Source organism: Oryctolagus cuniculus, chromosome 12 (genome assembly GCF_051225735.1).
Source record: "Oryctolagus cuniculus isolate XC-2025 breed Fujian yellow rabbit chromosome 12, ASM5122573v1, whole genome shotgun sequence".
In the NCBI taxonomy this organism is placed as follows: domain Eukaryota; kingdom Metazoa; phylum Chordata; class Mammalia; order Lagomorpha; family Leporidae; genus Oryctolagus; species Oryctolagus cuniculus.
Window position 1 is genome coordinate 6,780,072 of NC_142878.1, and position 25,103 is coordinate 6,805,174.

The following is a 25,103-nucleotide window of genomic DNA, read 5'->3' on the forward strand; positions in this document are numbered from 1 at the left end:
TTCCCTTATCTCTGTGGCTGGGCTTCCTGCAGAGCTGGGGAGAAGAAAATGATGAGGGGATGTTGAGACCAGCACTCTGGGCTTTCCAACCTGCCTCCTGACCTCAGCCTGCCTCCCCTGACAGTGACGGCCTGGTTAAAGAGGTTAAGGCCACCCAGCCAGTCCTGTCCAGCCCCTCTGGCCATTCCTGCACCCAGCCCCCAACCCCCATCCCATCACTCCCCCTTCCCCTTCCTCCCTCGCCTGCTCGTTCTTTGGTTTGCATCTCTCACCTTCCCTGTTAGCTTCCCTGCCGCAATCTGACCAAGGGTTCTCTCCATCTCTGTTTTTTTTTTCCCATCCCCTTTAAGCACCCTTCTCCCCTTTCCCTGAGGAGTTTTCCTTCCCTCCTGTGTATTCATGTCTTGATGGCCTGTTTGCCTTGCACAACAATAGTGGCTTAGCTCAGGGGTTGGTTGTGAGACAGGGCCAGGCTTCATCATAAGAGCTGGACATTTGTCCCCAGCTCTCTCTGCCCTTGGCCTCCTCCAGTTGCCCAAGGGCTCAAGCCTAGCACCCAGCTCGGGTACATCTGGGCAGGCCCAGAGTGTATCCTGCACATCCGTCACCCTCACATACCTCCTTGCCAGCAAAGCTGCTTCTCTCAGGCAGCAGCTTGCCTAAGTATTTTGCCTATATAATTGCATACATTCATATTTGTGGACGTGATCCCTGTTTAAGGACTATGGATTGAGGCATGTGTTTGTGCATGCTCCCAACCTATTCAGTGGTCTCCTTGAACCCTTGTTCCCCTCTAGGAGACATGTTCCCCTCTAGGAGACAGCCAGAAACCTCAAGATGTCCCCTCTCCAGTTTCCAGAGCCGCTGGCTCCCCCCAGGCATGCTGGGTAGTGAATGAGAAGCTGCTGACTTCCCAGGATGTGGGCCCCTCCCCCTGCCTAGTGGCGGTTGCTTCCGTTGGGGTTTCCAGGGCAGCCGTGTTCTGACAGTTGGCTGGGGCCACACCCACTCCTCCCATAGACTTCTGGGTGCTGAGCACTCCAGGAAGGGCTTCTGCATGTCCCAGCCCAGGTCTCCTATTCAGACCAATGTGTTTTGCCACCACTGAGTCCAGGGAACTACTTTTGTGCCTTCCTGGGATGCTGGTTGCTTGTGGCACCCTGGGCATTGGGCAAGGAGGGGCATGAGCAGCACCTTGGCTGGGACTCCAGGGTCCTGTGCAAGCTCTTGCCTTTGCCCAGAAATCACCCTCACTCCAGATGTCTGGCGTCCCATCCTTAAAGAGTTCTTCTCTGCAGGAAGGAGTAGCCCCTATGAAGCTACCAGTTCTTTGTGGGAAAGACCCACATCAAGTGGCCTGCCCTCTCTTATTCCTTAATGGGAGTTGTCAGGGCCCTTGAGACAAGTGGCCTCAGGCTGAGTGGGAGGGGGAAAGAGTCCTAGAAGAGGAACAAGTCTGGTGCACCCCAGCAGCCTGGAAGGGCGGGGCAAGGAAACACCCCCAATTTCCCAAGTGTCAACTACAAGCAGCCTCCTGCTCAGGCTGGAGATGTGCTTGCCTCCAAGTTTAGGTTTAGAGACTGGGCCACAGGGCTGTAGCTTCGGGTGGGCTCCTAAGACTGAGGGAACATCCGATTCTCCTGTGTGCCCTCCTGCAGACCCTCCTGGCAACATTTCCCAGAAGCCATAACATGTCCCTGCGGTGCAGGCATTTCAAGTCCAGATCAGGACTGATCAGGCAGTGCCTGGGGAGGAAGGTAAGTGGTAGGGCTGAGCCAAGAGTCCCCCAAATCAGCACTCTGGTTTCTTTCCTGCCTCCATGATCCATTTCCTGACGTGAATGGCTGCTGCCTGGGATGATGGGAGGTGGGAAGGAATGACATCACTTACGAGGAAGTTTAGAGTGGGGGAGTGGGAACTCACCTGTGCCTCAGTTTCCCCAAGAGCAGCTCCTGGCATCTTCACTTACCTCTTACCCTTTCTGGAGGGGATGTCTCTTCTTCTTGTAGGCCCTGCAAGTAAGAGGCGTATACACGGTGAAACCAGCTGCTCACTGCTGGGCCTCCCTGCTCACTGCAGCCCCACACTCAGGAAGCTCACACTGACTCTCCCTGCTGTCTTGATCTCCCTACTTTTAGTTTCCATGCCTGCCCCTGACTACAGCTTCTCTCCTTCTGTTGAGACATTCTCTCCATAGCTTTCCAATAAACACTGGTTCCAGGAGTGTGAATGATGGTGCATGCCATCCTTAGCGCAGCTGGGTGCGCTTCACCTATCATCCAGGAACCCAGCTGTGCCCTGCAAATCATCTTTGCCACGTGCACCGTGGAGTGGGAAAAAGAAACACTGTCCTCCTTCTCACTCCTCTTTTTCCCTCCTCCAAGTTCAGGCTGTATTTTCACTTGTACCATTCTGCCTCTCATCATCTACTTTTTCTTCTGTTCACAGAGATTGAACTCCAAGTCAAGGAAGGAGCCACAGGACTCCCAAGAGAGGTCCCACCTGGCTCTGCAAGTACATTGTTCAGCAACTGAGAGGACAAAGGAGAGAGTCTTGCTTCACCCACACTGCTGATTGAGGTTCCAGAGTCTTCCAACAGCTCCCTACCCCAAAACTTTTCCATGGACCATAACCAAGGGGGCTCATAGCACCTGTCTCTTGTCTGTTTTCTCTTGCCCCTTGGTCCTCAACTGGAAATGGTAATTAGTTGGCTCCACATCAGACAATATCTGGTCCCTGAGATATGGTCTTGAGATGTTGTACTTCATATCCCCACCCTACCTTCCACACGAATTATGGGCCAATTCCCAGAGAGATCCTGCTCACCAGCTTCTTGGTACAAAACACTAGTCCTGGGATGCTACATTCATGATATGTACTCAAGGCCAACCCCCATAGTTACTTGTCTCTCAATCCTATTGTCTCCATTGCTCTCTTAGTTTGTGCTTCTGGAGGGCAGGGCACTGTTTCTCATGCATTTCTGCATCCCTGATGCTTAGCTCAGAACTAAGCACACATACTCAGTGCAAGGTTTTTAGAATAAAATAATTCCAAAATGATGTAAACAAGTTGAGAATTTCTTTTGTGAAAGTAGAGATGAAGGAGGTGGAAGAAAGTTTGGGGGAGATACTGATGTGCTCAGGAAGCAAGGCAAGGGAGATGAGGAGACAGTAGGACAGTCACACCTGTGTTCAGATGGGTATGTGGGGGCCACAGTTGCCAAATGGAGCAGAAATGTCAAGCCTCGACCTCAAAGGAGACCAATCTTGAGAACATTCATGAATTTCACATTCAGGGTCTATGATATAGATCCTGAAGCAATGTACCATGAGTGGTAGTTGCTGCTAAAACATGGGAAAAGAGAAATACCATCAGACCATGATCAAAGAGAATTTCTATCTCTGCTTCCATTAGGCTCTAGGAAGTGTAGAAACAGAACTGAGGCTTAAAATATTGAACCTACTGTCTGCATGCACCCTCATGCCACATTCTTCTGCATCACTTTGGTGAAAAGAGTTCGATTTGGGCTAGGTGCCCAGTTATGGCTCCAGAAGACAGACCCCCTAAAAGTTGTTTCTGGGTTTTCAGCTGCACAAGTTAATGGGGGAGTCTGAAATGAGAGAGAATGAGCCAATGCAGGGAGCAAGTCTGTATGTACTCTCACACATGTGTGTGGTTTGAGTTGGCTTGTGCCAGCATGTCAGAATGCTCTCTACATACACAGTTGCAGCCACAAGGTTAATATCTACTGCCTGCCCCGCTAGGAATGGTTAGTGATTCTCAGTGTTAGTAGTGGCTAAACAGAGTGGTGTTGTCAAAAATGTTAACTGTAAACCTAAGGAAGAAGGGAAAGCAAGTTGAGATGGACAAGCACTGACTGCCAAGGAGTTACTCAGGTTTGCAGACTGTACCTGTTCCACATCTTCTAAGTGGCTCCCTCTATCCTCATTGATGTTGCTTAGATGCAGACCATTAAGCTCTTCTTTAAGACCTGTAAACCCTCCTCTGTCTTCCTTCAGGCTGTATCCAGGCTGGTCTTTGCAGAACTTGAAAATAGTCACTAACTCACCTAAATAAAATCAGTGACTTTCTACCACATTGGCTCACTGGTGTGCTAGTACATATGTTATCTCAGTTTATCCCTCTGCCCTCCCTGTTGGAGCCTCCTGGGAGACTCCTGGGTCCCAGCTCCTGTGTTCAGTGCTCCCCAAACTCATCTCAAGGACACCATGCCTTTTTGCTGCTCCTCACCCCCAGTCACCTTGTGGACTCCTATTCATCACTCAAGGCTCAGCCTGCATCTCCTCCTTCCTCTGAGGATGGCTGGATTTTGTGTGTCAACTTGGTCAGTTACCCAATTCTACACAAAGTGTTACTGTGTGTTACAGTAACACAAAGTGTTACTGTGAGGTTACTGTGTGTGTTACTGCAGATATCATTAGCACTTACAATAAGTTTAGTTTACATTATATGGGTGAACCTCATCTAATAAACTGAAGGTCCTTAGCAGTAAAATGAGTTTTTCTCTGGAAGAAGAAATTCTGTGAACCTGCTGAGTCAGCTCCTGCCTGTGAATTTCTAGCTTTATGGCTTGTTCTACAAATTTGGGTTTTATCCAGCCAGATCTCCCATAACTGTGTAAGTTAATTCCTTGAAATAAATCTACCCCCAGTATTTATCTATCTATTATCTATCTATCTATCTATCTATCTATCTATCTATCTACATACCTATCTAGCTATCACCTATCTATCTTACTGGCTCTGTCTCTCTGGAGAACTGTAACTAATATTCTGTCATTTGACTCACTGGGAAAAGCATCATGAGTATTTGTCACATATGACTATTAAATGACTGATTTATTCTATTTTTGCAAATAAATTATCAGCAACGAGATCCTGCCTTGTACATGTTAATATTCCATAAGCCTGCCAGTGTCTGCCTATCTGACCCATCCAAAGATGGCATCCTTCTCTCTCAGTCTGCCTCTGAGCATGTCTAATGGCAGGTGGGATGTTTTTCCTGTCAATCACAACGGAATTCCTCCCCTTGTCAGAGCTGTACAAGGATCCCTGGGTCTCAGGAACCCCCAAAGTACTGCAAGGACCCTGTAGGTGATTTCCCAGGAGACAATGTTGTTTCTTCAGTGGGCTCAGGGCCCCTTAGAGGAGAAGAACTACTGTTTTTGCCATGTTTGAAGCTTTCCCTGTGCCGAGAGTCCAGCCTCTCTGGTGAGCCACACAGCTCTCCCTCTCTGAGGGCCCCTCATCTCTATCTCCGCTGAGGCACCTCCACTCTGAAGGTAAGACCTACTGATATTGGTCTCTCAACTCTCTGTGAGAAGGTCTTTATCTTCTGATCAGTTAAGATAGTTCCTCCCTGTCGTGATCTCTTCTATGGTTTGGGCTTTTACAAACAAAATGGTTTTTAAGTAGTTCCCTGAAAACAAAACTCCAAATGCCTAAATATCAAACACAAATCGCTTAATAAACTGTGCTCACATAGATAATTATCTATCCATGTGTTCACTGAAATTTCCATAACTTTCTAGATTGATAGCTGTCAAAATGGTAGTGAAATCAAGGAGATTTTCAGTGCAATTCATTTGCCATATTTATAAGTGTTTTATGATAATCATATATCATTTTTTGACAGGCGGAGTTAGACAGTGAGAGAGAGAGAGAGACAGAGAGAAAGGTCTTCCTTCCGTTGGTTCACCCCCCCAAATGGCCGCCACAGCTGGTGTGCTGTGGCCTGCGTGCTGTGCTGATCTGAAGCCAGGAGCCAGGTGCTTCCTCCTGGTCTCCCATGCGGGTGCAGGGCCCAAGCACTTGGGCCATCCTCCTCCACTGCCTTCCTGGGCCACAGCAGAGAGCTGGACTGGAAGAGGAGCAACCAGGACAGTATCTGGCACCCCAACCAGGACTAGAACCCAGGTACTGGCGCCGCAGGCAGAGGATTAGGCAAGTGAGCCATGGCGCTGGCCCATATATCACTTTAATAATATAAGAAACTCATTAAAGAAGAAGGTTTCTGAGGGTCAGAAGCAATTTCTAGAGCCCAAACCCTCAGAGGCACATTTCCTCTTTGCTACTTCCTTACTTGCTCTATGACATCTAAACCTCAGTTTGTTGATGTGTTAAAATTGGATAATATCCCATCTTTGTCTTCTAAAACAAATGAACTAATAAGTATAAAGCTCTCAGCGCATCCTAGTTCACAGAATTTCTTCAGATACAGTCACAGCTCTTTGCCGTGTTGACTGCGAGCTGCAGGACCAGCTCATGTCTCTTTCCTCCTCTATCTCCATCATCTGGAAGTGCCTGGATCATAGCAGAAAATTGAAAATTGCTTGTTGAGTGAGTGATCAAATGAAGACACTCTCTAATCCACATCTCAATCCCTAGAGCTGTCATTCAAAAAGTTACATCACTCTGTGCACTGAACATCGTCACCTGAAGTCCCTTCTGGATGGGGAAGATGCATGTGTATTCTCACAAACAGTCTATGTTGGCCTTGCCATGTATGACCAAGTGTAGAAGGACCCCTAAAGGACCAGAAAGATTGTTTCACACCACTTGCTGTAAGCCCAACCACCCACAAGTTCCATGCTCATTTCAATGTCTTGATGGTGTCTTAATTATCTGAGCACACGCATCATATCTCTACTTATTGCTCTGGCTCTGTGGCAAGTTGACTCATAAATTAGCCATGAGTGTTTCTGCTCAAAACTTGGCATCAGTTCTAACGAAGAAGGGAGAGACCCTAGATGAACGCTGGAAAGTTGACTAAGGCCTAGAAGCCAGCACTACGCAGTATCCCCAATCCCTGCCTGAGTGGTCTATTCCATCTAGCAGAGGCATAGGTTCTGCTCTACATTTCTGGGAAAGCGAGTCTGTATTATCTCTTGCTTCATAACAAATGATCAGAAATGCTGCAGGAAAACACTCATAGAAGTTCTCATGTTTTCAGTGGGCAGGACTTGGCCCACCACTTAGCAGGTCTGCTGGCTTAGGATGTCAAGGTGCTGGCCAGAGTTCACCTCCTGGGTAAGTGTGGCTTCAGATCATTGTTAGTTCCTTGCCACATGAGTCTTTGTTAAGAGGCTCGGCCCTTCAGAGCCTGTAAGGGAAATAGTCAGCAGAGACTGCTAGCAAGACAGAAGATACAATATTACGTAACAATGTGAGGGAATTAACATCTCATCGACTGCACCATATTCCAATGGTTAGAGATAAGCCACAGGTCTTGTCCACATTCATGGGGTGGGTGTTATACAAGGGCATGAATGCCTGGAGTTGAAAACTTTTGAGGAGAAGACACGTAAGAACAGCCCCAAAGGACTCAGATGTTTTGAGTTGGTAGAGTTGAAAATGAATTTTGGAGAGTAGGCAAAATCTGAAATCATGATTTGGACATAAAGCAGAAACCATAAAGCTGAAAAATATAGCATTCATTCATCAAGACCTTGCCAGTTTATTAACAGCCAGGTGGTAGGTGATACCAAGATGAAAAAGACACACAGCTTCTTACGCCTTTGGAAGGGTGGTAATGCACCACTGCTTCAGACAAAAGAAACTTCAGCAGTGGGCACAAAGCAACAGGACACCATAACAAGTAGTTAAGTAGAGGTTCACAGTTTACAAAGGCCTCTTCAAGAATAGGAGAAAACAGGTAAGAGAGGCAGTGCTAAGTCTTTTAACAAGGAGGTTGGTGCTCTACTACTAATCATGAACTGAGATTCAACATTTCTCTCAACTATTAATAAAGGCAGTAAAGCACATATTAGCACTGGCTGAAGTTTGCCAATAGGGATCATAGGTAGGTTTCTATCACTACAGTTTCTATATTCATCCCTTCACACTATGATGGTAATTTGCCTAGTACTAGAGTTTATTATTATTCATTATTCATAAAGAGCACATATCTTGTTCTTTTATACTTTGCAATTATATTGATAACCATATTTGAATATATTTGATTGACTTCAATGTCATCTTTTTATATATTTATGTATTTGAAAGAGTTACAGAGAGAGAGAGAGAGTGAGAGAGAGAGAGAGAGAGAGAGAGACAGTGAGAGACAGAGAGAGATCTTCCATTCACTGCTTTACTCCCCAAATGGCCACAACAACTGAACTAAGTTGATTCAGAGCCAGGAGCCAACAGCTTCTTCCGGGTCTCCCACGTGGGTGCAGAGGCCCAAGCACTTGGGCCACCTTTCACTGCTTTCCCAGGCACATTCACAGGGAGCTGGATGGGAAGTGTAACGTCTGAGACTGGAACTGGCACTCATACGGCATACCAGCACTGCAGGTTGGGGCTTTAACCTGCTGTGCCACAGCACTGGCCCCAAACATTTGCTTGATGTGCTCAGATATACTGTGAAAGGTACACAGTCTCCACCAGAGTGAGGCACTAGGATATCAAGAATAGTGACAGGCTTCAGCTGAGAGCACTGAGCCCCACAGATATGTCAAGGAGAGAACAAGTAAACGGAGGTGTGGGTATGGAAGTCAGAGCAGTCCACCCAGGGCAAGACTCTGCTTTGCCTTCTCAGAGTTCCATGGAAAAAGTTGCAGCTTGGGGGAAGCAAAGAAGTTTAGAGAGGTTAATTGCTGATAGACTCTGGACTTGAATGCAGTTTGTGCTTCCCCTACAGTTCTATCTTAACGCACTTCAGACCTATGAAAAATTACAATAATAGAGCAATGAATACTATACAGGCATAGCTCTTCTATTGTGCTTCATTTTATTACATCTCACAGACGAGTGCATCATTAAAGGTTTGTGGTAACCTTATGTGGAGCAATTCTGTTGTTGCTGTTTTTCCCAACAGTTCAGATGATTGTATTTTCAAAGCAATATTTTAAAATTAAGCTACCATGTTTGTTTCTTTCATACATAATGCTATTGCTCACTCCATAGACTAGCTTTTACACACACTGAGAAACCAGGAAAGTGGTATGAGTAACTTCATTGTGATACTCATTTTATTGCAGTGGTCTGGAACTTGGAACAAAACCCACAGTATCTCTGAGGTTTGCCTGGACAAGTTCCACCGAGATTTCCTGGTGGTTGATGTGTTGCCTTCCCTTGCATGTGCTCTCTCTCCCTCTTCCCTGATTAAGTATAAGGTCCATATTCTCATATCCTCAAATGTCCCAATGTCTTTAATCTGCTTTTTCAACATCTTCACTATATCCATGTTGAGTCTGCTTGGATCTCGCATTCTGCCCTTTCATCCTTTATCCTTTATCTGTAGAAGGTGATGTCTTTTTTTTTTTTTTTTTTGACAGGCAGAGTTAGACAGTGAGAGAGAGAGAGAGAGAGAGAGAGAGAGAGAGAAAGGTCTTTCTTCTGTTGGTTCACCCCCGAAATGGCCGCCACAGCTGGTGTGCTGCGGCCTGCATGCTGCGTTGATCTGAAGCCAGGAGCCAGGTGCTTCCTCCTGGTCTCCCATGCGGGTGCAGGGCCCAAGCACTTGGGCCATCCTCCACTGCCTTCCCGGGCCACAGCAGAGAGCTGGACTGGAAGAGGGGCAACCGGGACAGTATCTGGCACCCCAACCGGGACTAGAACCCAGGGTACCGGCGCCACAGGCGGAGGATTAGCCTAGTGAGACGCGGTGCCGGCCATAGAAGATGATGTCTTTCAAGTCCAGAGGCCTCAGACCCAGAGTCACTCACTCCTCACCTCTTACACTCTGCTCATCACCATTCCCTGCATCTGTCTCCTGTTGTTTCTTCTGCCCTTCCCAGAAGCTTAGCCCATCCCATCCCGCCCTCTGGACGTCACAATCTATCCTTAGCAAATGTCTATATTCTCACTTACTTCTTAGAATATTTGCTTTGATATTTAGATCTATAATCTAATCAAGGAATCTGACTTGCTTATCTCTCGAGCATCTGTTAACAGAAACTTGAGTTCAATAAGTAGCTCTCGAATAAATTACTCTTAGATCTTTGTAGTTCAACATTTCTTAAGATCAAGATTAATGTAAATAATAAGTGTCATATAGGGTTGTCAACAAGCAAAAGACATATAGAAATGCTTTGGAAATAAAAGGGCAGGTTGCTATAGTTCTAACAATTCTAACTTATTTTTGAAAGGCAGAGTTACACAGAGAGAGGGAGCAACAGAGAGAGAGAGAGAAAGGGAGGGAGGGAGGGAAGGATATCTTACATCCCCTAGTTCATTCCCCAAATAGTCACAATGGCTGAGGTTGGACCAGGCCAAAGCCAGGAGCCAGGAGCTTCATTTGAGTCACCCATGTGGTTGCAGCAGCCCAGGGTCTTAGGCCATCTTCTTCTGCTTTCCCAGGCACATTAGCAGGGAGCTGGATTGGAATTGGAGCAGCCAGGAATTGAACCAGCACCCATATGTGATGTCAGTGTTGCAGGTGGTAGCCTAACCCACTACTACACAATGCTGACCCCAAATTCTAATTTTCATTTGTAGAGTTGAAGACAAGTTTCAAGTTTTATTCACCTTTTCATCTTCAGCACTTGGTACAGTCCTTGGCTCCTGGGCTGGCTTCACTGTTGTCACTGGATGATTGTACTCATGCATGCTTGTCTATGATTGCAAGATTGTTTTCCATGGCAGCCTCTATCGTTGGAACTCATTTTCTTCAGTAATGTGAATGTGGTGTATCCACAGTATTCAATTGCTTATTTTAGATTTCATTTAGAACGTAAACTTTAGTAATATTTTTCTAAGCTATTCACTTTCACAGTGCAATGAAAATTGACTGGAGATAAGTAATAATCTGTGTTTTATTTTGGTCACTTTTTTAAAAAAAAAAGCAAACCTAAACCAGATCTGATAGATGATTTAAAGATACAGAATTTATTATTGGTTCTTTCCCCTTTTCAGTTCTCCTTTGTAAAAACATCTGTCATTACGCAAAATGTCTAGATGTTTTATCAGTTTACTTATCGATTTATGGTTGTCAGTTCAGGCCAGCACTCCATTCCGGTTAGGCCAGTGTTACAGACACTCATCTTTGCATGGATGTATCTACCATGTCTGATGTTAGAATCCCAATAGTCTGGGGCTGGCGCTGTGGCACAGCAGATTAAAACCCTGGCCTGAAGCACAGCATCCCATATGGGTGCCGGTTCAAGACCCAGCTGATCTGCTTCTGATACAGCTCTCTGCTCAGTAGAAGATGGTTCAAGTCCTTGGGCCCCTGCACCCACGTAGGAGACTTGGAAGCAGCTCCTGGCTCCTAGCTTCAGATAAGTGCAGCCCCGGCTGTTGCGGCCATCTGGAGAGTGAATCAGCGGATGGAATACTCTCTCTCTCTCTCTCTCTCTCTCTCTCTCTCTCCCTCTCTTTCTCTCTCTGTGTAACTCTGACTTTCAAATAAATAAATAAATAAATCTGAAAAAAAAAAAGAATCCCAGTAGTCTGATATTTTGCTAAGTGGGTAGGGCAGAGGGAAGAGAACTGACGTGTGTACTGATGTGTGTGCAGCACCTTCCGCACAGAATCGCTTTTGTTCTCACTTTGGTTCACAGAAACGGTCTGGTGCAGCGTGAGCTGTTGCTGGCTTGATAGGTGAGGCAGCGAGGCTCCAAGGCGAAGACCCTCCCCAGGATCCCGCGTTTCAGAGGACGCGCTCGTTTCCATGTTTACGCTCTTTCCACTCTCCCGTGCTGCCTTCTGGAAGACGACCTGGGGCGTCGGTTTTCCAGATTTGCTGTAAGGTTGAGCAAATAGTGTTTGATCTGCTTCTCCATGAAGTCACTCCACACTAATTACATTCGCACGTACTATAGGAAGCTCTTGGTCAGACGGCACCTCGACTGTGATCCAACAATGTCCAGTGCATGGGTTTTATACTCATTTTTATCTCAGTTCATTTTATCACACAGAATCATGACCCCAGGAAAAATGAGTGGTCTCAAGAGACAAGACTGTTAAGCTAAAATTAACAAACATAAGAAAACTCTTAAATGCTGTCAGAACTTATACTTTAAAATTGTCATCTTTATTTAATATTGGAAAAGTGCAAAAGGTCATCTTGACTAAACATTGTAACTTTTGGTCCCACCTATACCAAATTAATCATATTGTTTGGTATAATTTTAACCTCAGAATTAAACCATATTAGTTCTGTAAAACCAAAAAGACTTTTAAAATTGCATCAATTATCTCTGTAGAATAAAATTAGCAATGTTTCTCTCTTGTTATGTACAAATCAAATTTTCCTGTTTCTGTACACTTGTATGAGTTTAAAATATTGCTTTATCTACATTAGGTAGAATGTCAAAAACCAGCTTTTGGATTATTTTAAAGCTGGGTAAGATCACAAGACTTCCTAGAAAATGTGTTCTATCTTGACAATGCATTAAACCTTAAGGAAAGTTTAATTAACAAATGTCAGAATGTGTTTCTTCTAAAAAAGTGACATATTAACAATTTGTTCTTATCTCCTGACTGTAACAACATCTTAACCCTCACAGAAAAAAGAGATATTTGCATCCTAATATGGCTTATGTTAACCAATATTTCATGTTTTAAAATTAAAGGACATAAAACCCAAAAGAAAAAAAATCAACACAGGACTGCTTCCATTCACTTTTAGATGTATATTCTCTTTAGTTTACAGACTATGAGCTTCCATAGTGCACATCATTAGACACTTACTCTAATGGCAGATTTTTATGCAAATCACCTGTGGTTACAAAATCAGTTTAAGAACATCTCTGCACCTCATCTTTAACTTTTGGAAAAAGGAGGTAACTCATCTACTTCATGTAGGCTTTTGAGCATAGCAGATGGGAAAATTCACAGATAAAGCTTTGTTAAGTCTAAGGAGCCATGCTAAATGTTTATTTTTATTGGTTTGTATCTTTTTTCACATGAAATACATGACAAGAAAAAGAAGAAAAAGGGAAACAAAAGGACAAACCAGTAACATCTTCCCTTATATCTTACATACCTTATTTCTCTTATCCATGGAGGATTTTTTTCTTCTTTCCACTCTGTTTTCTCTGCTCATATGGAAGTATATCAGTGCATGTTTTACAAATAAGGGCTATCAGACTGTTTTGTATCTCATTTTTGCAATTATTAATTTCATATATGATTTTTCCAAGGATTTGTCAGTATTCTGCATATCAAATTTGCATAATGGAATTCCTACCTATTGTATAAATTTTATATTTCTATTATTTCACTATTGTAAATAATGATTTGATGGTAATCCATGTAATTGTAGCTATAGATACATCTCTGATTATTCCTTTAGCATGGAGTCTTAAAGAGTGAATTTGCTGAGATAAGGGACACACAAAATTTTTAGATTTTGCTATGTCCTTCCAAATTGCCCTAGAGAAATCTTTTCCAATTCACACCATCACCAGCAATAGATAAGAGTGCCAGCTCCCCCACACCCTTGTCAGCACCAGGTATTTGAATTATTTTTAACTTTAAGCTGATGTGATTATTATTATATATATATTTTTTCAGTATGTCTGTGATCACTCTCTTTTTTTTTTTTTCCCTATTTTGTTCTTTCTCACCTATTTGGTGAGAAGAATGCAGGCTGTGAAACTGGAAAGTGTCACTCTTTGAGCTGGAATTTGTTTCTCTGGAGGCTTATAAAGCAATTGCACACAGAAGTGTTGTCCTAGCTCCATAATTTTAAGCATCCCAATCACTACTGGCCTCTTGTAGGCCCGAGGCCTACAAGGATGTCTGGGCAGCCTAAGGAGCATGCTAATATATGCGCCAGCTTCTTGTTATTCCCTTTGGCACCCTGTGCCTTTGGGATGTCTTTGAGGCGTTTGATGCTTTTTGTAGCCAGAGTTATTGATCAAGGGAGCAGAAGGGACCAGTGGAGAAGGCCAGGAGAGAGGGTGTTACCTGAGCTTGCAGCCAGGGTGGAAGGGGTCTGCTCACACTTCAAACAGTCCCAGGAGCCCCAGGGCTGGCGGCAAAACTGATCCCGAAGAGAAAGCTCTTTATCTTGGCCAGAAAATCAGGGCCACCTGACACCGTCAACAAGGAGTCACTTGATTGTGCAGTGCCCTGCTCCAAGTTCAGTGAGTGTCGTAAGAAGGTACTGGAAGCATGCGTGTGCTGAGACTGCAGTGGCAACCAGCAGCGCAGGTCAGCACGTCTCTCCAGCTCCCCTCCTTCTGGGAAAATAGGAGCACTGAACTTGGGGCTCCGGGGCTTGAGTGGAGCCACATGGCCACTTCCGGGCTGCTCCCTGTGTAGAGGAAGTGAGTCACTTCTGGGGTGGAAGGTGTGGCTATGCTGACTCTTCCCCAGCTTTCTCCCTCGCCAACACAGCTACAAGCAGAACTATGTGTCCTCCACGTGGAGTAAAACCTGCTGAGAGTCTCAGCGCGACTAGAACAGCTCGGCTTTGAAACCTGAGGGTTCTGAGGTCCTTTGTTTCTGGGGCATCTTGACTGATGCAGACATTTTGAAAATTTTTTTAACTAATCAACTAATCAGCATTTTATAAAACTTATAAAATCATCACCAAATATTTTGGAGCACTTGATATTCTGATGAAAGAAATATAAAAAGCATCTTTTTAAATTTTATTTTTTTATTTAATGAATGCATTTTTACATAGATACAACTTTAGGAATATAGTGGTTCTTTTCCTCATACCCCCCATCCCGCTCCCATCCAACCTCCCATTCCCCTCCCATATAAAAGGCATCTTTAAAACTAATTTCTTAAGTAGTTTCCAGCTCTGTTATTAATGTGTTTTTTTTTTGACAGGCAGAGTGGACCGTGAGAAAGAGAGACAGAGAGAAAGGTCTTCCTTTTTCCGTTGGTTCACCCCTCAATGGCCGCCGTGGCCAGCGCACCGCGCTGGTCTGAAGCCGGGAGCCAGGTGCTTCTCCTGGTCTCCCATGCGGTGCAGGGCCCAAGGACCTGGGCCGTCCTCCACTGCCTTCCCGGGCCACAGCAGAGAGCTGGACTGGAAGAGGGTTTTTATGCCAGTATCATTTTATACCCAAAATAAAATGTAGGGAACAAGCATTTAGCCCAGAAGCTAAGTCATCCACATCACACATTGGAGGACTTGGATTTGATTCCTGGCTCCAGCTCCTGACTCTAGTTTCCTGCCAGTGCAGATGCTGGGAAGCAGTGGTGATGGCTGAAGTAACTGGGTTCCTGCCCCCCACGTGGGAAACCCGGATTGAGTTTCTCATTCCAGGCTTTGGCCCAGCCAACCCTGACCATGGAAGACATTTGGGAAGCGAATCAACAGATTAAATTTCTCTTTCTCCTGTGTCTGTTTCTCTGCTTCTCAAAAAACAAAATTAGTACGTAAATATTATTGTAGGACGACTATGTGTCATATATACACACAGTGACAGGTAATTTATATTTTATTTTGCTTTATGTCATCACACTGAGTTTAGAAGGCAAATGCATTTGTATTCAAGGAAGGAGAAGTGGGAGGAACGGAGACTGAAAACTTTGAGCCTGAGCTGGTGTCACTCTATTACTCTTGCCATTTTCCAACCTCACAAGTGCTTTACTATCTTGATTATGTATCGGTGCAAATATATAAGATCTTCCATAACACACATAGCCGAAAAAAAATGTGCATTTCCTGTTCTGGAGACAAAAGCAACCTAGTTCCATTCAGGCCTGGAGTCGCTGTGTGTCTTGGGGTTGCCATGAATTCTGCTGAGGCCAAATTACCACGGCATAAAAACGAAAGACTTCCCAGGGCCTTCTCTTTACATAAATATCTGCGTTTTCCTGACTCTGGAGTAGTCACCTCAGGCCCACAGTCAGCCTCCTGTCCCCGTCAAGCCCTCTGTGGAAGACCTCAGCCGCTGTGTCCCTGCAGCTGCAGAGGTTCCGGTGGGAAACGCCCCAGTGCCTCCCGCGGGAGCGCCAGCAGAGCCTCCCTCCTGCTCAGGGCAGTGGGCCAAGCTGTCCAGGCAGAGCAGGAGGAAGCCAGCGCTTCGTGGCCGTGGGGTCGTTTACCCCCTTGCTGCAGTGCAGGGAGCGTCCTGGCTCTCCCCGCCGGCCGGCCTTGCCGTCTTCTCCGGACACAGGACACAGGAGCCCTGCTCGGCCGGGTCGCGGTGACCAAGCCCCTCGGTTCTCCCTGGCCACCATCTATCCTGGTCCTGGGAAGGCCCTTGCTCCCTAAGGCGCTTTCCCCCCTGCAGGACCCACTGGAAGCCCGAGCTCCCCGGAGGACCTTCTCCCCAGCGTCTCTCTCCCCGCGCGGCCGCCGCTGCCTCCCCCGACCCACGGCAGCAGCCCCCTTCACGCGTGGCTGTGCCCCTCTGTGCTCCGGGGCAGTGGGAGTCAGGCAGGAGGTGCAGGGCGTGTGTCTGTGTGTGTGTGTGTGCGGTGGGTGGGTGGGGGATGCCCAGCCCTGCCCCCTCGCCCCCGCAGCAGGGTGCAGCTTTGGACCACGGCCTCAGCTTCGCGCACCGCGGCCTCCGCGTGGGTCAGGGGCGCCCCGAGGGGACGGGGCCACTCACACCCGGGGCCTGGCCCGGAGCCCGGCGGCGCAAAGATGGCCGGGCGCTCCTGGTGGCTCCCAGGCCTGCGGAGGCGGAGCCCGCCCGGCCCACCGGCCCTGTGTCCTCTCGCTAGCTCCTCGGCGCTCGCTCGCTCGGGGGACCGCGCGATCAATAGCCCCGGAATTGAATCCTGCAGAGGCCGGGCCTCAGAGAGAAGGGCCCCTCCGTGGGGCAGGCGGACCCTGCGTGTCCGTCAGGGAGGGCCGCCCTTTGAAGTCCGCGCGCATCTTTGAGACGCGGAGCCGGGGCGCGCAGAGACACACGCGTGGGCCTGGCTCGTGCCCCGTGGCAAACGTGTGGGAGACAGGGCTGGCGGTGCTGGCCTGCGATCTCAGCCCTTGCTGGTGTTTGCCACCCCCACCCCGTGTGGGAAACACCGTGGGTGATCTATCTGGGGCAAAAACAACAAAAACCAGAAAGAAAAGGTTTGTTGAGGAAAGGGCTGGTGGAAAGGGAGAATATTCACTTAGAATTAAGAGCGAGACAGGTTTTCCACTGCCGCCAGGACTCGTTTTACTTTTTCCCTTTTGTTTTTGTGTTTTCTCATTTCTCTATTGATTTTAATTAATTTCGCCCCAGATTCATGAGCACTGTGAACTTCGGAGAATTTTTCTCTTAAATTTGAATACATAAAAAGAGCCTGCAAGTTTTCCCCAGGTCACCCGGATTTAATATTAAATCACTGTTTTGTGGAGGGATCAAATGCGAAATTCCGATTTTGTTTCTTCTTCTGTCCCCACGCTGATAATTGTGGCCAAAATCCCTTGTCTTTAATACGCCATATATTCTCCACCTGGCAAAGGATTCAGACAGATACAGATAATAAATACCCCGTAGACACACAGACAGAGAAACTGCTGTAATTGCTTTCATAATGACTCCGAGACATCAAAGGAAGGCAAATAATGGTATTTAACACTGTTTCCATTCTTTAGCTGAAATGTAATTTTATAGAGTTATTGTCAGGCAGTGCGGTGAACGTACAAGTACAACTGTCATATTCGGCTCATATTAATTAGCTGCCCACGAGAGGGCCAGGCGAGTAATGGCAAAGTTCTCCTCATTTCAGATGGTCTGATATTCCGACAGAACCATAAGTACAATAGCTTGATTAACATAGTTGCTTAGATCAGGTTTTCCCTGGGAGTGTGTCAATTGGCATTTTGAAGAATCAATTAATTAGCACTCCAAATAATCCATTCTTGGGTTAATGAAAGTGTTTTGTACAGCTGCAAAAAAAATACATGAAGAAAAACTAAACCTTTCCAAAGTGGCAATGAGAAAGATTTATCTGGGAAAACTATATTGTCCACTTCAAAATGCCACCCGAATGTGTGTTTCCTTTTAAAGCCTTGGAATTGATGTGTACAATTTTAACCACGATGTGTTCATTTTTGGCTTAGACTAAGGCAAGTGGTGGATGCTATGGGTGGTGGGGAAATTAGAACTTTTATTTTCACTATTTTGTCTTGTAATCGTGTTACTTAATTAGGGTAAGTCATGGCCAACGTTTTGCATATCATTATCCACTATTTTAAACAATTACTCTTTGAAGGCAGTATGCTTATTAACATTTTTAAAATGCCAGTATCACACGGATATTCCTGCTTTTTAAACTTTGAGATTTAATTCTCAGACAAATGAGAATTACCAATTAAAGAAGCAAATTTATTTTAAATCAAAGCTGTTTAACTTGGAAATATAATACATTTTTTTAAAACAAAGTTTAAATCGGAAAACCAAACTGTGAAAATCCCCAACACCTTTGCCATCATTAAAATGATACTTCTGGCATACTTTATGAATTCTTCCTCCACTTATGGAAAGTGCTAACATGGTCTGCTTCTTTCCTAGCTCTCCCCTGGAATCCAAATTTAAAAGAACATATTTGTGTGACAGGGCTTTCTCACCTTTGAAATTATCTAAATCAAACCTACAAATTAATCAATAGTTTTTGTAATGGTTTATATCCAAAATGTAGTGTATAGACAGTATTTACATAAATATTTCCTCATTCAGAAACTTTTGTATTTTTCATCATTCTTGATGTATGTGGTTTCTGAATTATGTTCAAAGCCCTTGACACGGAAGATGTAAAATAAATACGTGTTGAGCTCAATGAGTTACAATATCAACTAAAATTATTGGAATTAAAATATGAATTTTGCTGTTGTTTGAAAGGTTTTGTGTGGTAGTGTGGAAATTTGGGTTGCTCTTTACTAATCATTAGTAACATCCCAGTTGTGTCTCATGCATGGGCTGTGAATATTGATTTAGATGAAAGTCAGAATACTTAAAGCAGATCAAAACAAGGGTTTTGCCAGTGTCAGGAGCATATTGCTCTCCTTCCTTTATCTTACTTTAGTTAATATATAGTAAGAAGTTGGGATTCTTATGGAGTTGACATGCATTTTCCTGCCTACAGATTTGTGGATGGGAAGTTGCAGAGTTAGTGATAGAGTAGCAAGCAGTCCATCTTAAAAGGGCAGATGCGCCTAACACATCAAAATCTAGCACACAGAGAAAACAAAGGTGAAAACAGAGAGAACACAGCAACAAGGCTCATGTCAGTCCATGACAATGGAGGGCTTCTCCAGACTTAACCATTTCCATTCAGGCTATTGAGGCTGGTGACGTGGGTGACGAGAGGGAAGCTCGGTTGGCAGAGTTGCTAAGGAACACACCCCACCTCTGCCTTCAAAGTGACCAAGTGATGGGCAAGGGTGTATTTTGCAAACCCTTTGAAGAGATGCTCATGAGATCCAGTGCTGCCTGTTTATTGCTTATCCTTTATTTGTAGATTCTCATAGGAATCTGAGATGCTAAAGTTTCATTGTCAGTGCTGGCTATGGACTTCAGCCAGAAATGAGATCTATCGCTTATTTTGCTAATCAGCTCCTTCCATATCTGCATGCTCATTTTCTGATAGCTGATGAGGCGACAAGGTCATTGGACGTACAAGTACTTATTTAAAAACAGACATGAGAGTGAGATAGAGGTTAGTTGGGTCTATCAGAGCTGTCAATCAATTAATGAAAATTATTGAGCAAGGACACTGTGGGGGAAGTGAACAGAAGGAAGGAAAATGACCATGGAGACACAACATAGGGAAAACGACAGAACTGACTACATGTGCTCACGTGAGTGCTAGAAACAGACACGCTCACATCCCAAGTGAGAGACAGCGCTGAGAAACGCAGTGACTGGAGCCCCTGCTACCCCAGCAACTCAAAGGCTGACAGCACAGAGCTTTTGCCCAAAGGTAGGCCCTGAACAATGGCTTTTCTCAGATGTGGAGGAGACAGGTGTGATGCCTGATGAATATTTTATTAATATGCTGTAGACCTGTGTCCACGATTCCAAGTAATTTAAAGACACTGTTATCCAGACAGAAATCTGTGGTAAAAACAGGCCAGATGAGTACAAAAAAATCCCTTATCTAAGGAGAGAGGATGTTGGAATCCTACCTGGAACCCTATGACAGATACTGACGGCAGAATAAAGCAATAGTAGGAGGGGCTTAGAGATAGCCTCCAAATAGCCCCACAGTCACTGCTGTCCACCCTGTGTTAGTATCGAGCAAGCACACTGCATCCAACAGCACGGGAGAGGAATAATTCATAACTTGGTCCTCGGGGGAAGAATAGAAGAATAAAAAGTATACAACTGAGAGGAAAGGGGGGGGGGGAGAGAAAGAGAGAGAGAGAGAGAAAGAAGGAAACGAGGGCAGAAAGATTGCCAGCATGCTTGTGTGAATGAAAGATAGTGAGGGAGAAAAATGGAAATCCTGCAAAGTCAAAACCAGGGAGATACTGACACCAAATCTCTGCAAAGCGTTCAAAATTCTCCAGCTGCCACGCTTTTAATTTGCTACCATTCTAATTAAAATGCAAATTAAATTTATAATTAGCATCAGCGCTTTCTAAAGAAACCTCCTTGTGCGCTGCACAAACATATGGGAGGATGCTGTAGTGTAAAGTTTGTGAAACAGAAGTAACGGCACAAAGTCGGGGGTGGAGGGGGGCCAGGCCCCAGGATTTTTCTTTCTTTTTCTATTCCCTGGGAAACAAGTTTCATGCAGATGCGGAGGCTGACTTCCAGGGACAGCAGCATTTCTTAGAGGAGAGTGGAAGTGGGTGAGTGTCCATTGCAACAAAAGGATTGCTGAATCTGGAAGATCGGCTGGGTTGTGACTTTGTGTTGAATCAGGTGTCAAGGGTTACCCCGCATGTCATCGCGATTGTATAGGAGATGCCAAAAGGCAAAAAAGGTCAAACCTTCTAATCAAAAAGTCTATGGCCAAAATTAACCGCTGCTTGCTTTCAGATAATTAATTTAAAAATTGATGGGGAACAAAGTACCAAAATTACCTCATGATTCGAACACATATTATGTTTTCAAGGTAAACTGACTCTCCCAACTTGCTCTCCAAAGCTGGGGGCGGGGTGGGGGTGGGGATTGGAGAAACAGGTTAACCCAGTGCAAGATTGACGTGGCAGAACTGCCCCCGAATTCACCAGTTTCACCGGCATAATCCTTTCAACACAAATCTGTAGAACTATGGCATTTCTGTTACTTTAGCAGTGATGTGTGTGTGTGTGTGTGTGCCCCGAGTGAGACCCAAGGTGCAGAGATTTCTGCCTCCAGTTGTCACAGGTGTAGGACAATTACCCACAACAAAATCACTTCTTTCATTCACCACGTTTTGGTTCGCAGGAATCATTGTGAATTAAAAAAAAAAAAAAAAAAAAAAACTGCGATGCTTATGGTAATTGTGTTTTACTTAGCGGTAGAGGACCCACCTGCACCTTCGTGTCTTTAGTATTCCAGGGACTCTCCTTTATCTGTTAACCAGGCCCTCCATCAGATATTTTAAAATTTGAATGTAACTGGAATGAATATTTCATAGATGTGTGTTAAGCTGTTATTAAACTATAATGTAAAGCGGGATTGTAGGAATATTTTTATATGTCAAAAAGTCAATTAAAATGATAAGCCTGTAATATCACTATTGTGATGCTGTGCAAAACTTCATTTCCTATGCACGGGAGGTCCTCAGCCACCTAGCACTGGGGTGTGAGGCAGCCCTGTTACATATTCAGAGGCCTGTGTACTTCAATTTCATTAGTATCACTTAGGTCCATTTTCGGCAGAGATTAAATGGAGAGCTATGAGGGATAAATCTTACCTGACTTGTTTTTTATGTGGTATCACCAAAACAGTATTAGGCATTCTTAAAAGTAGATGCTTACCGAAAGGCACTGTGGATTCATTTGGAAATAAATGTCAATCCCTAGGAGAATGAGATGTCTATGACATAATCTGAGGCAAGGCAGCCATCATCGTCCTCAATAAAAGTAGTGTGCTATCCATTGACAACAACACCAGAGAACACTGAAGACAGAAGAAGAGAATAAAAACTGTAGTGAATTACTACACCATAATCTTTCACACACACACTCTCTCTCTCTCTCTCTCTCTCACACACACACACACACACACACAGAATGGCTTCCTATTTGTAGCCTTTAAAATGAGAATAAACATTGTGCAAAAGAGTATTTTTCTGTTTATCTATTTACATACTTAAGGAGGAATATTTAGAGATACTGTGGGTGGGACTTTGTTGGAGAGCCTGACAAAAAGTGAAATGCCTTCCCCAACTTTCTTTGGCCATCAATTCTTCCCTGGACAATCAAAGGCCATTGTCAAAAATGGGAAGTTAAAAGATGATCTGGTTGGCAGGTCTGGCATAACTCAATTAATCAAGACTTCAGCAAAGAAAGAAAAATAACTCTACCAATACGGTGATGAAAAGTGTCTCCTTATATTCACAGAGTACACATTCCTTGTTTTTTCCCAATGTGTAAGGGGAATGCAAGCCCCCTAAATAAGTCTTCTGTGTGACGGACAAAAGACTGAAAACTATGGCATAAAAGCATTTCTTTGTTTGATTTCTAATTGTTGTCCTTCTCTTATTCAGAAAATGAAGTCACCTTTGTCGTGGTTTCATGAACCGCTGGGTAATCAAAATTATTATGCCGCCACCTGTTGTCTGTTAATTATTCTGAGAAGATACTCATAAATCATAACACCGGACAATAAATCAAACTGTCAGTTCCCAGGTCAAAGGTTAGCCATGAAAAGTTATAGGTCACCCACAGGGTGTGAAAGAGCAGGGTTTCAGAGCATCGCTCATTGTCAAGCGCTGTTGGGAGAAGTGCCATTGGAACAAAAGGGAAACCGAAGTGCAGAAGAATTCCAGCCTCAGGGACAGGAGCCGCAGGACCAGCATCGCACATCTAACTACCAGCAAGAGACTCTCACATGGCGCAGCTCAGACACTCGCTGCTGTAAACCATGCTCCTTTTGAATGTGTCGGAAGAGTTGTGGTTTGAAATGTTGTCCTGTCTTTTTCACATTCCCCGGAGAGCAGGCTGCAGAGTTCGCATCTTCCTGCATTACTCAGTGAGACAATCAGAACATGTCAAACTGTGGTTGATAGGAGGGTGCTTCAGAACATCTTACTTCCTAAATTAATTTGGTTCAGAATATGTTTTCCTTGTGGTGTGATGAGAACTTGAACCACATTTAACATTTTCATCTCATTTGTTTTCAATCCCCTGCATAAAATAACACCACCACTTCAAACCACTGTGTGTTGATGATATTCTTGACTGAAAACCTGGCTAAGGGTATATTATTTCTGGTGCAGCAGGAAAGACTTTAGGGTAGAGCATAATAAAGACACAACAGTAGGGCAGCCAGGAAGCAGAACTCCTGTTCCAGTTGGGAGACGCATTGCCTGCAGTTTGAGTTAAGTTCTATAAAATGGATTCTGTGACTTCATTAAAATTTTCTCTTTAAAATATTAATTTTTCATGATTTGTGTTAATTTGTTATTTTGTGCTCATTTTAACTGTGGCTTTCCTCGTGAGGAATATGAGTAGAGTATCAACTTGGTCCTAATTTTTCTTTGAAAGGACACACCACAGTTTCTGTTCAAATCGTACATTTCAGAATGGAAACCTAGAAAAAGACTATATTCTACCATATGGTCTGCCCCACCTTCTTTCTTCAACCTGGAAAATCATTATCATGCCCTTTTAATAGAGATAAGTCCAACTCCAGACCATAAATGATTTGTCAGGTAGCAGTGGAGTTCACAGCATGCTCCTTGATACAACCTTAGCCACACCTTCAAATTTGTTTATTTATATGGATCTGAGCTTTATTCTAAAGTCTCAACAAAGTGGTCTGTAGAAGCCAAAGTGCACCATGTACTGAATTCAGCAGTTAACCGCTAACAATGCTAAGTGCTGGGAATGTTGCAAAGTATGGAAGTCATTGTTTTTTGTTTTTGTTTTTGGTTTTTTTTTTTTTTTTGGATGTTCTCTCATTATAGTGTAATTTTTTGAAGCTTTTCTGATGACTTAGAAAGTTTCCCTATATTAACACTTGGGTGTGTGATTTCAAGATTGTAGAAACAGCAATTGTGAGCAGTGACTTTTTCCCGGTACAGCTGAGAGCTTCTGTCATTCATTTGACACAGGTGAGGCTTGTCCTGATGTCCTGTTAGAAGCCAGGTGGTACATCAGACACGGGGGATTGAGTCAGGATAACATGAGCTCCTGCTGGAGCTTAGAGCCCAGCAGACTCCTTTGTCCAGAAGATCTCCTAGATGCTGTCCTTTTAGAAAAGCTTAGGCTGATTGATTTTCCCTGGAATGTGGGAAATCAGAAGCTCTAGTTTTCTTCCACAACAAGGGTCTATCCAGTCATTGGAAAAGAGTGTAGCCAAGCCCTTATCCCACAAAGTTTGGGTAACAAACCACTAAGCTCATGTTGTGGATTGAACTGCACCTCTGCAAAATTCATATGTGGAAGTTCTGATCCTCAGTACTCAGAATGTGACCTTGTTTGTTGATAGGATCTTTGCAAGAATGATTGTTGTAACAAAATTGTTGCAACAAAATTGTTGCTGTAGACCCTGATCCAACCTGCCTGGTGTCCTTATAAGAAGAGGAAGTGACACTGGGGCTTGAGCACATGGAGAAAAGACAGGAAGGATGCAGTAAGAAGACAGCCACTTTTAAGGACTCAGAAGAAACCAATTCTGCCAACACTGTGGTCTTGGATTTACATCCCCAAAACTATGAGACAGTCAATGTCTTTGGATAAGTTCCCTGGTCTGCGGTACTCTGCCGTGGTGGCCACAGGTGACCAGTACAGCACCTTCCTGATGCAAGGGAGGATGTCTCTGAATAAATATCAAGGGAAGAAGGAGTTCTGGGGACAAGATAGGCTGTTGTTCTTCCAGAACCCAGGAATAGCATACACCTCAGGGAAGGGAACGCCTGTTGTGACCAACAACCAGGAGCAGGGAGAACAACAGGGAGAGGGAGACCCATGCCCACCAAACTGCTTCAGGAGTTGGAGCAGTCACTCCACGTGCAACTAAGACAGGAGACACTTCACGTTCCCATTGTGGGCACAGGTCTGGTCGCTCACCCCCCTGCTGCTCCTTGTTCCTGCTGCACACACTCCTAAGCCAGGTGCTGCCGGTGCTCTTC

General features: G+C 44.7%; 1 long non-coding RNA gene across 1 annotated transcript; it reads left to right on the plus strand.

Moving 5' to 3' along the window:
* The first annotated feature begins 983 nt into the window (after window positions 1-983).
* On the plus strand, window positions 984-4,047 carry LOC108178845 (uncharacterized). Its single transcript, XR_016218499.1, has 3 exons — window positions 984-1,071; window positions 1,659-1,757; window positions 2,449-4,047. It is a non-coding gene; the product is annotated as an uncharacterized LOC108178845 (long non-coding RNA).
* The last annotated feature ends 21,056 nt before the right edge of the window (window positions 4,048-25,103 follow it).